The sequence below is a fragment of the Ambystoma mexicanum genome, chromosome 6q (assembly GCF_040938575.1).
Source record: "Ambystoma mexicanum isolate Mex_15411 chromosome 6q, UKY_AmexF1_1, whole genome shotgun sequence".
NCBI lineage: Eukaryota > Metazoa > Chordata > Amphibia > Caudata > Ambystomatidae > Ambystoma > Ambystoma mexicanum.
The window spans coordinates 911,120,634-911,136,722 of record NC_090937.1 but is presented as its reverse complement, the minus strand read 5'-3'; positions in this window follow the sequence as shown (position 1 = coordinate 911,136,722).

Below are 16,089 nucleotides of genomic sequence, written 5' to 3'. Positions count from 1 at the left end.
TGAAGGTTTGCCTAGAGGCGGCACTGTTATAGGTGTCAGCGATAGGGAGGCCTCGGTTGGAGACCAGGCTATCCTTTTTAAACTTCTTCATACCAGATTTAGTGAGGAGAAAAGTATAGTCAATAGAGAAACAGTTAGAAAAAATAGGAGAGACAGAGAGCACCATAGGATAGGGGGTGATAGGAGAGGACAGTAAAAGGGAGGGGGAAACACTAGAGAAGGATGCAGGGAGGGGTGCAAGCAGACAGGACAGGGAGAGATGAGACTTTAGTAGGCACTTGGAAAGATGACTCAGGCAATGGTAGACAGTTGCTAGATGAATACTTAGCTAAGAAGTTGACCTACTATCACAGTGTCATTTAGATACTGGAGAAAACACACAAAGTTTGAGATTCCTGTAAGGGGGGGAAAGGGATAGGTTTCACAGTGCAATTTTAAATACTTTCACGGTGCAATTTTGTATGAACCCACCTAAAAAGCACACCTAATCTGAGAATCATGAGGGGGTAAAAAAGGCCTTGCTTTCAGAATGCAATTCTTAAATACTTTCACAATGCAATTTTGAATGAACACACCTAAAAAACACACCTAAGTCTGAGAATCCTGAGGGGAGGAGGCATAGGTTTCACAATGCAATCTTAAATACTTTCACAGTCAGTTTAATATACTGCAGATAGCACAGTTATTCAAGAGCGTTTAAAGGGCACTATCCACTCCTACCTTACTAGTCACTGATGGTTGACGGCTGGCCACTGGACTCCCCTGCTGACACCTGTAATAGGGAGCCACCTTTGCGGGATCCGCCCTTTGGCTATGGGCCCTTAGCTGCAGGGGCTGCCGGGAAGGGGGCTGCCCAGGGGAGTTGGTCAAGAGTGGCAGCACGACCTATCAGGGGAGATGGGAGGCTGGAAGGCGGGCACTAGCACCAGGAAGTGCAGGGGGCCGTGTCAAGAGGCACCAGCATGCTAAATTGACATATGCACCCAAACACACACACAAAATAGGCAAGATCACAGAAATGTGGGCAGGAGAAGGAGACGCCATAGAAGTGGAGTGAAGGCAGAAAAAGTAAAGAAACCAAGAAACACTACCCAAAACATCAGAAACTGTTCCTCTGCACCGTGGTCTCGGGAGAGGTGGATAGGCCATGGGAAAAACAAAGAAGGGCTTTGCTATGTGACTTTTGTGATGTGGTGCCGGCACTGACGCAAGGAAGCACAGTACAACATTGCAGGTCCCAGGATTCCAAGAAAGAAATTGAGACAGGAGAATACCGTAGATCCGAAATGGGGAGCATGTGTCCAACCTATGTCCTCCAAGTCAAGTGCGAGGGCACACCTGCTTTCTTCAAATGGGGCCACAGCAAAGCCAGGAGCAGCTCATCAGAGTTCTGCGAGACCCGCTAAAGAGAAACACATTGCTTGGAAGCAGGAAAAAATATCATACAATCGTTCAAGCAGCAAGAAACTTTTTAACTATTTAATCATCAAGAGCTCTCCATTTTACAAACAAGTGGCCTCATTACGAGTGTGCCGGTCCGGTAACAATGGTGCCGGTAAGCCTACCGGCACCGTTGTTATTAGACCGGCAGACTCTGAATCTCTGAATGGCTGCCGTCCCGCCGGCCATGTCTGACCTGGTGGGCCGGACGGCACCTGCTCACAGACTTTCACAGTAGCACCGGCACCGTTATTTACGGTGCCTGTGCTATCGTCATCCCCATAGGACTCAATGGGAATGGGGATTCATGATTTTTTGGCACCTGACTTCCAGGAACACTGGGGTTGTAATCCCCCAGTGGTTCCGTAAAGCCAGGCGCTGGAAAAAAACACGAGTATGGCGGCAGCCTAGCCGGTGTTACCGGCTCGGCTACCGCCGGACTCGTGATGAGGCCCAATATCTTGATTTAGCACCTAGTCACGTTTACAGAATTTTGTTATTAAAGTTGCAAATGGATATCCTCCCTGTGGCAGAAATTTTGAACAAATGGAACCCTGATTGTTCAAACAAATGCAAATATATAATATTGGTACAGAATCAATCAAACACTTTTTAATCCACTGTTCTGCATATACCGACACAAGAAGAAGATACTTGAAACCGTGGTTAAGGAACACACATATGAACACTGTTTCATTAGCTTTGTACATCTGCAAGACGCTTCCTTCCATGCAAAGTGTGTTTGCAGTTTCTAGATATCTAGTTTGTACCTGTACGAGAAGAGCAACGTTATTAAAAATAGTTAATATTATGTGCCTGCGAAAGGTATTCGTAGTATATAGTTGAACATTTGTATCCAGTATTGCAAACTGTAGCCCTGCCTAGCATTTCCTTTATTATGCAGTATTTATGGATTGTTGAAGTCTAGTTTTACCCATTATTTTTTATGATGATTGAATGCAATTATATGTGTGTATCTATAAATGCAATCTCTGATTATTGTGATGTATGATTTATGTACTTTTCTGACGATTATCAAAATAAAGGGGACTGACTGACTGAATACATTAAAAAGCAGCTAATTTAGATTATAAATTGCACATTTTCACAGTATTAACATATATTCTGTATTTTGAAACCAAAATAGAAAGACACACTGGCCGTCATTTTACAAGAAATGCTAATTGAATGCAGGGGACCATCATTTTGTGCACGTACGTTATGCTTGACCTGTTTATGCAGGTTTCAACACTCACAAAGCAGAGTGTAATTGTGATGAGTAAATAAAGGCGACTTCGATTTTATGCTTGCCTGAAAATCTCATGCAGGCATAAAACGTTGTGCTCTTCCAACACGAAAGAGAAAATCGAAGAGGAGATGCAAACTCCACTTTGATTCGTCATAGTCATTGGAACAGCAGGACAATGAGCGCAAAACGAAAGCATAAACGTACTTTTATACTTCCATTTTGCACACCAATCGTTTAAAAAGTACTCGCACTGAGTTTTGTGGTGGAGGAGAGAGATGCAGACATATGTTTAACTAGGCCTCGGCATGATATATTTTCAAAATATGGCACTGCCATTCAAAGCAGCAGGGAGTCCCATAAGCCTATATTCAGTTAATTGCACACATGGTTTGTGTCAAACCCAGTAACAAATATGTTCAGGCTTAAATAAGTTGCCTTGGTTTGCAAATCAACTGACACAACCTTATGCATATGATATGTGACACCACCAACTACACATACAAACATCACAAAAAACACCACAAAAAGAGAGAATCAACTAACAAATGCAGGTTAATGGGTCTGAGGCTATTTAGAATTCACTGAAAGAAGGAATAAAATCGGCAAGAAAGCATCACATGCTACTTACGCCTAAAGTCAATTGAGGGAAAAAGTCATTAAAAGCTGTCTAGGAATTATCACTATGTATTTCATGCAAAAACAGGCATCCCTTCACATGCCACACTCACAATTCATAACTACGAAATTCACCACCAGTAGATGCAACAAAACATGTTAACCACATTGCCCATGTGCGACTAACTACAGAGCCACACATATCACTTTCAACCAATCACATAACATCACACACCAACATCAGTGCTAGGAGAAGCTCACTGAGAAGTGAGAGCACTTAGGAACTGGGCAGTTACTCACAGATCAATGCACACTAAGCAAAAAAGAAAAAAACATATCACATCAACAATCTCAGGAGAATCATTTCACACCATCTCTCCACAACAACATCAATTCAATGTCGATATCTGGATATTAGCATAATATGCCTAATGTGTCAACAGTGTAATATCATTAATAAAGAAGAAGTTCAAAGTGGAAGCACATGAAGAAAAACATAGGCACATTTCCAAACCATTATGAGTGGCTGAAAGAACCCATTCCCATGCAGTCCTATTAACAATGTACATTCAAAGTTGTTTTCAGGAAAAATTAACTAAATTGTCCATTTCATTCATTATTATGGATGAAGAATAAACAATATATGTACAAAGGTGACAGTAACACCATAAACTTTGAATATAAGAACATGAAAAATGTAATGTAAGCTGCAAAGACGCAGATTTCGGCAATACTTATGTAAAGGTTAAGGTACCAACTTTACATATTTTGATATTGTTAACATATGTGGAGTAATGGAAATCAGAAATTCAATTATGCTAATCATTTATTAAAGAGAATTTTCAAAGCCACAGAATGTATTTTAAAAACAAGGGTTTGCCAAATTCGGTTCAGTTGTTGAAAATGTGATGTGGCATTTAATACCATTGCTGAAATGAATACCAAATGTCCTGGATGTCTTCCTCCATCTGCACCTGGCAGCATATAATGAACAACTGTGTGTATCCCAAATAATGATCACCTACACGCAACAATATGTACTCACCTTGAATGTCAGTGTTCATATTCCAGACTAGGTCCACCATTTCGGCCCTGATTCAGGTGGATAGCTCTTGCATTAAGCGCTAACATGACACAGGACCAACCAGCATGTGGAAAGTTTAAATTCATGGAATACTGCTGGTATTGATTCATTGAGTACAATTAAATTGGGTAATAATAGCTGCCATGATTTTCAGTGATTAAACGTGGGAGAAATCCAGAAGAAAGTGTTACTTACAAAAACGCATATTATTATACTATTCTCATTATTTTCAACCTCGCTGGCCCCTCTTCAAAATATTTGAAATTACAAGCTTCCAGACATCCATATCCTCTCAAAGTACTGGACCAATCAGTGGATTCAGGAATCCCCGGAAATCCAGATAATTTTCTGTGATTTTCTCTGCTGTCTGTCCTCTGGGATCTGAAATGGAAAAAATGCGGGTCATTTAAACAAAGCAATGAAAAGGGTGACATTTGATGATAAAGCTATACCCTTTTCAAACCAAGTAAGTCTCATTTACAGAGCACCTGTTAGCATGAACAATATCGAATTGGAAATTTTACCTATTAACATCTGGTCTCTTCATGGCTGAAGAAACACAAGTTGACAACATTTTCTATGGGCCATTTCAATTTAGCCTATAAAATAAATTGTATCTTTAGTGTGCATGACTAAAATAACAACAAATAAAATAACAATGGATAAAACGTAGGCAATGCTTAGGTTTTATTATTGACAAACTGATCAGTGTTTCTCCAAACAAACACAAATAAAAATCCACATCTATTGAAAAATAATAAACAATGAAAAACGATGATCATCATTTTTGAAGCTGAAATGATTAACACAAACATTACAACTTGCCAAAACCAAACATCCACAAATGATGCACTTATAAAAGTCACCGATTGACCCAAAGAACTAGTTCTCTACACAATCTTCAAAAATAAACTATCCCAAAAGCCTGCATTATTTACCCAAATGTATGTATCAATCATTCTACAACAATATATACAATCACCGAAATACTTGGGGCCATTACAACCGGGGCGAACAAAAAACATGCTGTTAGTTCACGTTATTACAGTTTCAGAATAAGTAATCCTCTTTCATCATGTAACTTCCTCTTTCGTACTTTTATCATTCTGGAACAATCTATACAATCATGAATATAAATAAACAAAAGAGTACACACTTCTGTTTGCTCATAAACCACATCATTACAAATACTTTATTTGAAAACTCATGTTTTCTAAGTTAGAAGGTAGCTTTGACAGTGGAAACGTAGCACCCAGAAACAGGAGGTTTTTGATGACTAAAGGTCAATAACTAAAAATATTGCTGTGTTCTATAAACCAAAAATGTTATTAAAAAAAGGAAAACTACCAATATTAAGGGATAAATTGGGTTATCGATTAACACACCCAAATTCCCCTTCATATATTTCATAAAAACAATAGAAATTAGAGGCAAATATAACATTGAAAATCCTATATTACGTACACTTTTCACCTTACAGCATAAGCTTTGTACAACCTACACGAGTGCCATATATTCATCCATCATTGCTGGAAGCTAAATGCAACTTCTAAAATAGAAATCCTACTAGGGATAAATTGAGAATATATATATTTCTTAAAAGCATCCACCAACTGCAAACATAAGAATACACCACAAATGTACAAAAACATATTTGAACTATAGTTCATGAATGCATCCACATATTGTTCACATTAACCAAACAACAAAGAAGTAAACACACAGTACCCAAACATAACAAACACAGGATTATTCCACAGCAGCAACATTTCATGAAGATGTTCTTCTACATTGTAAATGCAAAGCAAGAAATTAAACCATCACTTCAAAAATGTACCAACTACTATACATCATGTGTAATCAACATCAAACCAAATGCAAAGAAATCCTCTTCCCACCTGCATTAAAAGTGCTGTGCTTTCTTGTATTATGGCAATTGTTATCAATTCCATTAAAAATGCTCCAAGTCTGACCCCTGCCCAACATCCATTAAAGCCTCAATACCATCATTGCTTTGCAATTCATCTGTGTCCTGTGGCCATTCACTTCCCTGAGGCCAATCCCTACTTGCATGCCCATTCCTTCACTGAGTCCTATCCCTTACGCAAGGCACAGTCCCACTTGAGGCACATCCATGCACTGAAGCCCACCCTTGACTTTAAGCTCTTCCCTTTCCCAAGATCCTTCCCTGCTCCAAGCCACATTCTTGGCTTGAAGTCAATCCCTAGCCGAATACTGCCGATGCTCTCAAGCCCATATTTGCATCACATCTAAATTGCATTTCTGGTACTGTTATACACAACAACATATAAAACTGTCAAGAAACGGTTTCATGGCATGTGTTCAAGAAAAAACTGCATGCTATGAATAAAACTAAACCGCCATTTTGAGAACGTTACATTACCATCTCAATCATCTCACCGCTCATTACACACTAGCAATAAAATGAAACCAGCATTGATGAAACCTTCCTTTTCGGAAGTTTTAATATGTGTTACATTGTCAGTTTGGTATGGGATATTTTGCTTTGGTGTTTCTTAGGGACTGGTTTCTGTGAAATGCATGTAGATGACGCCACTAACATGATATTTCTTTGTCTATTGGTAAATGTGTGTGTTTTACATGTATTTGAGGCATGTAATACAAATTATGTTTACATCTGTACAGTTATGTGTATTGACTATCTATTGGTTGCATTTGTCTAGAGTGTTGCAGTTCTGTGGTGTTCTTTTTGAGTAATTAGTATCTGTATTTATAATTATTGTGGCTTGTAGTATGATTGATTGTATATGTTTGTGTATTGGTGATGTATATTGTTGATTTTTCTATATTAGAGGGTGAGCACAGAGGCTAATAATGCTTGTTTGGATGTATGCATTGTGTGCAATGAGTAATGTGATGTTTGATAGGGTAGGTTAACATTCCTACAATAATGGCTTGGTTTTAAGCATACTGTGTCAAAATTAATCAGGCCCTTTAAGTGTTTATATAGAATAAAGTTAACTCATCACAAAACACAGATTTCTTGGTATTTTGTTTGGTGCACTATTTGATTATTTGTAAGATAGCTATGTTGCCATGTAGGTTTGTTATAAGTAGCTTTTTATTCAAATCGGATTGATTTACCAAGTATGTTCTTGAGCTTATGTTAATAGTTGCAAATCATTTCCTGAATTATATGTTTATGATCTCTTTGTGAAACAGAAGGGGAAAGTATTTCACTTTCTGTGATGTCTTTTTATTGTTTGGGTTAAGCTTTTAAGCAATGCTAACTGTTTATTTTTTATATTTGAAAATTCTTTGTTTGTGAGGGGATGGGTTTATTAGAAAGTATATCAGTAAATAAATAAATAAAGTGAAGTAAATACAAGTGTTCTGTCAGTGGTAATGTTCATATTATGTACGTGTTTGATTGTGATTGGGAGATAACTCAATTTTAAACGTTCTGAATTGCACACATTGTCATAAGGTGTGTCCACTGTAGAAGACATACTTCATCTTTTCCTTTTGTGTGTGCTTTAACTTATTCTATTTGAGTTAAGTGTTTCCTTAATATTATTTCTTGTTATCTTTTCTTTCTCTATTTACTAAATTGGAATATTGTGTTATGTGCTTTATTATGTTGGAGGATTGATGTGTTTGAAAGTGTTCAGTTTTATCATTGACAATATGCTGTAAAAAAACAACTTGGATTCAGGCCAGACGCATAGTTATATTTGTTGAGACATGTATGGCACAATTAATTACTAGTAAAGGTGTACCCAATGGAATATTTGGTAATTGGCCTAATACCAATTGGAGGCAAATCCGAAAAGCTGTTTAATTTAGCAAATTGTGTTCTAAACTTGAAAAAATACACTTAAAAAAATAAATATATACAACTATTTTAAATATGTGTTCCCATGTTTCATTTATTTCTCTTTATTTTAATCAAGATCCCATCCTTATTTAATGCATGCAAGGCAGAAAAGAGCAGATTGACAAAAAAGAAAAGCATGAACACAATATATACAGAAGGGTGTGGCATATGTAAAACCATTGCTATCCAAAGTGGCAGGCTTCTCAAATGCTAGGTTGCAGTTAACAAAATGGATACTGCAATTTACAACTGAAATTGCAAAAAGTGCACATTGCAATCTCTTACGAGTTGCAAGGTGGCTTAGGTGCAAAGTGAATTTCGAACCATCAATGCATCTCACACAGAAATGTATGATGGGTTTTTATGCGTGCTCATGGAGGGCCCAAGTCAATCGTACATGTGTGGTGATTGTGCTCTATCGCCCTACTAATTTTAAAGATGGCACTCCCTCCTTCATAGGGCTTATATGTGAGAACACTCTCCCAGAGAGGCCAATAGGATTGGAGCTGGGGAAGTCACACATAAGAAAGCCTGACATAAGAATGAATCTGGGCCAAACCTACAAGCTATAAAATGGCACTTGCCTGTCGGGCAGTGGCTTAACTGCACCAAATCTCAATCCACGTCTACTTACCCAACCTCCTTCCCACCACTCCATAGTAAGCACGTCTCTGTGGCTTTATCTCTAAACTCTTCAACACTCCATCCCACAACACCAGCAGATACAGTGCTCTCTACTGCTCTCTGTCCTTTCTCACATGTCACTTGCTGGGACAGACTAGCCTATAATGTTATACAAGACATTTCCCAAAAAGCAAGTTCTCTCACTATGTCAATATGGGTTGGAAAACGTCAGCCACATCTTTCAATGCAGGACATGTAACTGATTTATCCCCAGTCGTTGTTGACATAGAAAAAGCATCCCACCAATTATGAAGTATTCTGATTTCCAAACATCCTTGCCTACCAATGTCACCAGCAGGCCATATCTCTTTAACTATGTCCCATGAAAACAGAGTCTTCACACCTATCTCTCTACACTCACTTTGGCAGACTGGCATCAGGGGAACTTGAGAGATTTGTCAACCCGAAGTTCCTATGAGAGGCCTCTTAGGTTAGGGACATGCCACTCTGCCTAACATACACCTGACTACCTCAGTCCTACTGGTCTCCACTAACTGTTATGCATTCAGGTTTCTCCATAGGAATTGTCTATAGAAATAAACATGATCACCTCTTTCTCATCCTCACAACTCCTGTTAATACTCAAATACATGATATGATACATGATAGTAACATGTGGAAGGTGCTACTACCCACATGGTATCTCAGCAAACATGAATAATCTGTACATCATCAAAATAAAAGTGTTTTAATCTTTTTTCCTAAACTGAAGGAGGTCTGAAGTTTCACGAGGGCTTCAGACAAGCTATTCCAGAGTGTTCCCATCCAAACAGAGCCTGATCTACCAAAGTCCCTGCTTTTACGAAATCAGAGGACAGGTATTTTGTGTCTAGGAAGAAACAATTGAGGACGTGAATGCGGCTTCAGAAAGATTGGAAAAAGCTATGCAGTGTTTAGTGACACGGAGTAAGAAACTTAAACTTTTTTCTAGATTGAACAGGGAGCCAATGCAGTTTCCTGAGCACTGGTGATGAATGCTCTTGTTTGGGGGGTGTTTGTCACAATGTGGGCTATTGTATTTATAAAACCTTGACAGCACTTTGGTGAGCTTCAGACAACAAGGGTTTCCAATGTCTCAATATTATGAGAAATAAGTTAGCAAAGCTGACTATGCTGCTAACCTGAGGCTCCATAGATATATGTCAATGAAAGAGCATCCCAGGCGATTTAGCTTTGCTAAGAAATGTGCACCCTACTCTTATATTTAATCGGGAATGCTTTCAGACAACGTTAATCCCATTCCCTTTTGCAACTTGCACTTCATGTGTGTCTATCTGAGTAATTACATTGCATCAAAGTGAGCAATACATTTTTCACCTGGAGCCAAATAGCTATTTTTCATCCAGAATTTTGCCAAATACTTACTTGAAGCTAAAGTACAGCTCACCATTTTTTTTTATATTTATTTATTTTTTTTTGTAAATGGGCATGGCATCAGAATCACTTGCACTAATCAATGTGCTGCTTTCTGGCTGGGCAGCGCTAGTGATTTCGGGGTCGTCATAGACCATGGTGGGGATTTTCGCTGGGGTGGAGGTGGCGGTTTCTTCAGGCTTTGAAGCTGATTGTTCTGTAAACACATATATATATTAAATGTTTAGGCAGAACATTGTAAATCTTTTGTTTGTTATAAGTCCGTCTTTCTAAGTTTAATGTTTGGCACAGTGCAGGGCTTGTCATGGGAGGGTGGGGTTGTTTCTACTTGTGGGTTTAACTTTCTCAGATGTGTTCATCCTATTCAATACATGTGTGATGTTATTTTATTATGTGACAGTTGTTGGTTGAGAATTTCTTATGGCTCTATTATTGCTAGAGTGATTGTCTTGGGCTTTGTGCACATGTATTTTTTTGTTGAGTTTGCAGTGCTGTAAATTATGTCATTAGAGTAATCTTTGTAGTCAATAACATATGTATCATTGAACAGGTGGCATATATCAGTGTCTATCATTTTAATGCATGGCCCTGAACAGGTAGATTTTGGTGTCACAGTGTGCCATGTTTGAGATCATGGTTTAATCAGTATGAGTATGTGAACTGTATGCGCGAGATATAGTATGTACCAGTGGCATGTGCTGGGTGCTGAGTGAGTTATGTTTGCAAGTGGTGTTTATTCATGCGTGGGGAGTACTTTTACAGCGTTTAATATGACTGCATTGTACATGGATTCAACTAAAATGCATCACTGTCGAATGAGTCAGAATATAGAAGCCCCAGGAGATATTTTACAACCATCCTGTGTATAAACAATTAAGAATACAGGAACTTAAATGTTTATTTCCGTTTGAATTTGTGTGCATGTGTACATGTGTCAGGTATTAGGAATGTATGTAAAAGCCATGTGTTGAGTTGGCTTGTTAAGAATCGACAACATTGTAGTATCATGCATTTTAAGGTGGCAAGTGTTTTCTAAGGATGTGTGGGTTTGAGAGTGATACTAAGAGGCCGATTCATGGAATAATTAGCGCGGCGCAAGTGGGCAAAAACGTGCGATTCGCAGTGAAATAGCGAAAATCGCAGTGAACGTGCGAAAATCGCACGAAAAGCAGCGCACGTCGATTCATGGAAGGCCGTGCGCGAGAAAACCAGCGGATGTGCGAAAAAAAAGTGCGCGGCGCACGTTGGCGCACGTTGGCGCACAGGCCATCTAACAGCGTGCGCCAGGTCACAGCGAAAATCGCACAGGCCACAGCGAAATTCGCACATAGCGCGGCGCACGCAATAAAAGTAGGCGGAACACGGGCGTAACACTCGGAATGGGGAACAACTTGCCAAAACGTGGGCGTCACGGGGGAAGTACAGGGCACAAGTGCGCGGAACGCCCACACGCTCGCCTACAACACGTATTCATGGAATAGAATAGGGGAAAAAAGCGCACGCTCAAACCAGCGCACAGGCACAAACACGACCGCCACAAGAAAGGAGGCGGTAGCGTCTCTGCGGCTGTAAGAAATGTGCGCCAAAAGGTGCGCCAACAAATAGCACCTATATACTGCCATGATGAATGTCCCATACTGTGGCCCTCCAGGAAAAATGACGTGCAAAGGGGTACCCACAAACACGGACACCCGCTGACAAAAAATACGTGTGCATGTATACCGGGATGCGCGGGAAGTGTCACACGCGATTTGCAGGGTACGTGCATCACAGGGGTTCGCGTGAAGTTATTCACACGATCGGGCCTGGGGGAGCGGGCTACGTGTATTACAGGGGTTCGCGTGAAGTTCCTCACGCGATCGGGCCTGGGGGAGCGGGCTACGTGTATTACAGGGGTTCGCGTGAAGTTCCTCACGCGATCGGGCCTGGGGGAGCGGGCTACGTGTATTTCAGGGGTTCGCGTGAAGTTCCACACGCGATCGGGCCTGGGGGAGCGGGCCACGTGTATTACAGGGGTTCGCGTGAAGTTCCACACGCGATCGGGCCTGGGGGAGCGGGCTACGTGTATTTCAGGGGTTCGCGTGAAGTTCCACACGCGAATAGGCTGGGCGCGTGTATTTCAGGGGTGCGCGGGAAGTTCCACACGCGAATAGGCTGGGCGCGTGTATTTCAGGGGTTCGCGGGAAGTTCCACACGCGAATAGCCTGGGCGCGTGAATTTGAGGGGTGCGCGGGAAGTACCACACGCGAATAGCCTGTGCGCGTGAATTTGAGGGGTGCGCGGGGAGTTCCACACGCGAATAGCCTGGGCGCGTGTATTTCAGGGGTGCGCGGGGAGTTCCACACGCGAATAGCCTGGGCCCGTGTATTTCAGGGGTGCGCGGGAAGTCCCACACGCGAATAGCCTGGGCGCGTGTATTTCAGGGGTGCGCGGGAAGTCCCACACGCGAATAGCCTGGGCGCGTGTATTTCAGGGGTGCGCGGGAAGTTTTACACGCGAATAGCCTTGGCGCGTGAATTTGAGGGGTGCGCGGGAATTTCCACACGCGATCGGGCCTGGGGGAGCGGGCTACGTGTATTACAGGGGTTCGCGTGAAGTTCCTCACGCGATCGGGCCTGGGGGAGCGGGCTACGTGTATTACAGGGGTTCGCGTGAAGTTCCTCACGCGATCGGGCCTGGGGGAGCGGGCTACGTGTATTACAGGGGTTCGCGTGAAGTTCCTCACGCGATCGGGCCTGGGGGAGCGGGCTACGTGTATTTCAGGGGTTCGCGTGAAGTTCCACACGCGATCGGGCCTGGGGGAGCGGGCTACGTGTATTACAGGGGTTCGCGTGAAGTTCCACACGCGATCGGGCCTGGGGGAGCGGGCTACGTGTATTTCAGGGGTTCGCGTGAAGTTCCACACGCGAATAGGCTGGGCGCGTGTATTTCAGGGGTGCGCGGGAAGTTCCACACGCGAATAGGCTGGGCGCGTGTATTTCAGGGGTTCGCGGGAAGTTCCACACGCGAATAGCCTGGGCCCGTGTATTTCAGGGGTGCGCGGGAAGTCCCACACGCGAATAGCCTGGGCGCGTGTATTTCAGGGGTGCGCGGGAAGTCCCACACGCGAATAGCCTGGGCGCGTGTATTTCAGGGGTGCGCGGGAAGTTTTACACGCGAATAGCCTGGGCGCGTGTATTTCAGGGGTGCGCGGGAAGTTTCACACGCGAATAGGCTGGGCGCGTGTATTTCAGGGGTGCGCGGGAAGTTTTACACGCGAATAGCCTGGGCGCGTGTATTTCAGGGGTGCGCGGGAAGTTTTACACGCGATTTCTGCACGGTACGTGTATTTCAGGGGTGCCGGGGAGTCCCACATGTGATTTGACAGTGTGGGTCCTCCCAGGTGTACCCTGTACACCCTCCACGGCCCCTGCAGGCAGCCCACACCACAGGGGACTACCCTGCATCCCTGGTCATGTCCCGCAGGCAGCCCACCCAACATGGGCATGCCCCCCAGCAAAGGCACATGTCTCCTTGAACTAATGAACACCAACACATGTCCCCTTGCACCCCCACCCCCCAGCACTGTGGGGCACATGCCAGCAGTCCCCCACCCATGTCCAACTCATGTCTCCCACCACCCCCACCCCCCAGCACTGTGGGGCACCTGCCAGCAGGCCCCCACCCATGTCCAACTCATGTCTCCCACCACCCCCACCCCCCAGCACTGTGGGGCACCTGCCAGCAGGCCCCCACCCATGTCCAACTCATGTCTCCCACCACCCCCACCCCCCAGCACTGTGGGGCACCTGCCAGCAGGCCCCCACCCATGTCCAACTCATGTCTCCCACCACCCCCACCCCCCAGCACTGTGGGGCACCTGCCAGCAGGCCCCCACCCATGTCCAACTCATGTCTCCCACCACCCCCACCCCCCAGCACTGTGGGGCACCTGCCAGCAGGCCCCCACCCATGTCCAACTCATGTCTCCCACCACCCCCAAACCCCAGCCACCAGGGTCACCCTCCACCAGGGCCCCACTCATGTCTCCCACCACCCCCACCCCCCAGCACTGTGGGGCACCTGCCAGCAGGCCCCCACCCATGTCCAACTCATGTCTCCCACCACCCCCACCCCCCAGCACTGTGGGGCACCTGCCAGCAGGCCCCCACCCATGTCCAACTCATGTCTCCCACCACCCCCACCCCCCAGCACTGTGGGGCACCTGCCAGCAGGCCCCCACCCATGTCCAACTCATGTCTCCCACCACCCCCACCCCCCAGCACTGTGGGGCACCTGCCAGCAGGCCCCCACCCATGTCCAATCCATGCCCCCCTGCACCTGGGTCCCAACATTCCCCAATCATGTCCGTAATGCCCATCCTCCCCTGCCAAAAGGCCCAACCAACTATCACACCCACCCACATATCAAAGGCAATTACATGTTACACCCCCAATGTAAATAATGCAATTTAACACATGTCTGTCACACACAATGGCTGCAAGTGAATGTCAAAACACCCAACATGACATGCCTGAAAGCAATGAGATGATACCACACATTGAAGATTAAAAAAATAATATGTATTGAACAGCAAATAAGAAAAAACACAAAGCAAATCAAACAAAACAAGATGAATGTCCATGAAAAAATTTTAAAAAAATAAAATAAGCCAATCAAGAAGATAATCCTGGGTCCATGAGCCCTACCAAATTAAACCTAACTGACTACTAACTAAAAAGGGAACTATATACAAAAAAGTGGTGCATTGTCCAATCGCAACCCAAAAAAAATTCAAAAAAACAAAGGAAACCTAACCCTAACTATACAACTATATACAAAGGCAGCGGGCTATTCGGACGGCTCACTGGTTGTTGTCATGGGCCAGGGCATCCTCGAACTCCTGCTCAATGGCTTGGAGGCGGGCATGTTCCCTGGCCCCGAGGTCCCGCAGGGATAACGCAGTGTCAAGCTCAAACTCCCTGCGAAGACCCTCGAGGCACTCAGCCCGCCTCAGCGCCCTCCGCATGGAGTCCTCCGCCCTGACCATCGTGAGCCGTTCCTCCTCTGCCCGCTGCCGCTCCGCACCTATCCGCTGGCACAACCTCTCCCACACGGAAGCCACTCCCATTCCAGGGTTCTCCTGCCCTCCGGCCGATGCCTGCACCCCTGATGTTGATGGCCCCGAGCCATGATGCCTCCCACGTTGAGCCTGCTGCTGCCTCCGACGCAACTGCCTGTGCCAGCACGACGGCATCCAGGCTGATGGAAACCACCGACGCCGTCGTGCACGTGCCCTGCCCGATGATGCCGTCACATCCTCCATCTGCTGGGGTCCAGTTGCTCTGGTGTCCACCCCTGCTGGATCTCTGACTCCCGACTGTGGCAGGGATGGGATCCCCACCGAGCTGGCTGCATTGGTCGGGGCAGGTCCACAGGGGGCCCTGGTGGCATCTGGGCTGGAAGACGGCAAGGAGAACGACTGGTGGATAGCCTGCACAGAGGAGGAGAGGGCCGCCACATTGGCCAACACATGCAGGAAACCCCCGAACATGGCCGATCCCAATTGGGCCACGTCGGCACGGTGCACTTCGTGATGACGTGCGTGCTCCTCCCGGGAAGCACGCACGGCATCACGAATCGCAGCTGTGCGCAACGCGACCCCAATCAGGACCTTCTCCGCACGGCCAGGGGTTCCCACGTCCGCAGGTGGAGGGGAGTCAGGTGACATGGACATCCCCTCTACCTGCGGACAGGCCTGGGACGGGGCATCCCTGCTGGTGCATGGTGGTGCACTCACAGGGTC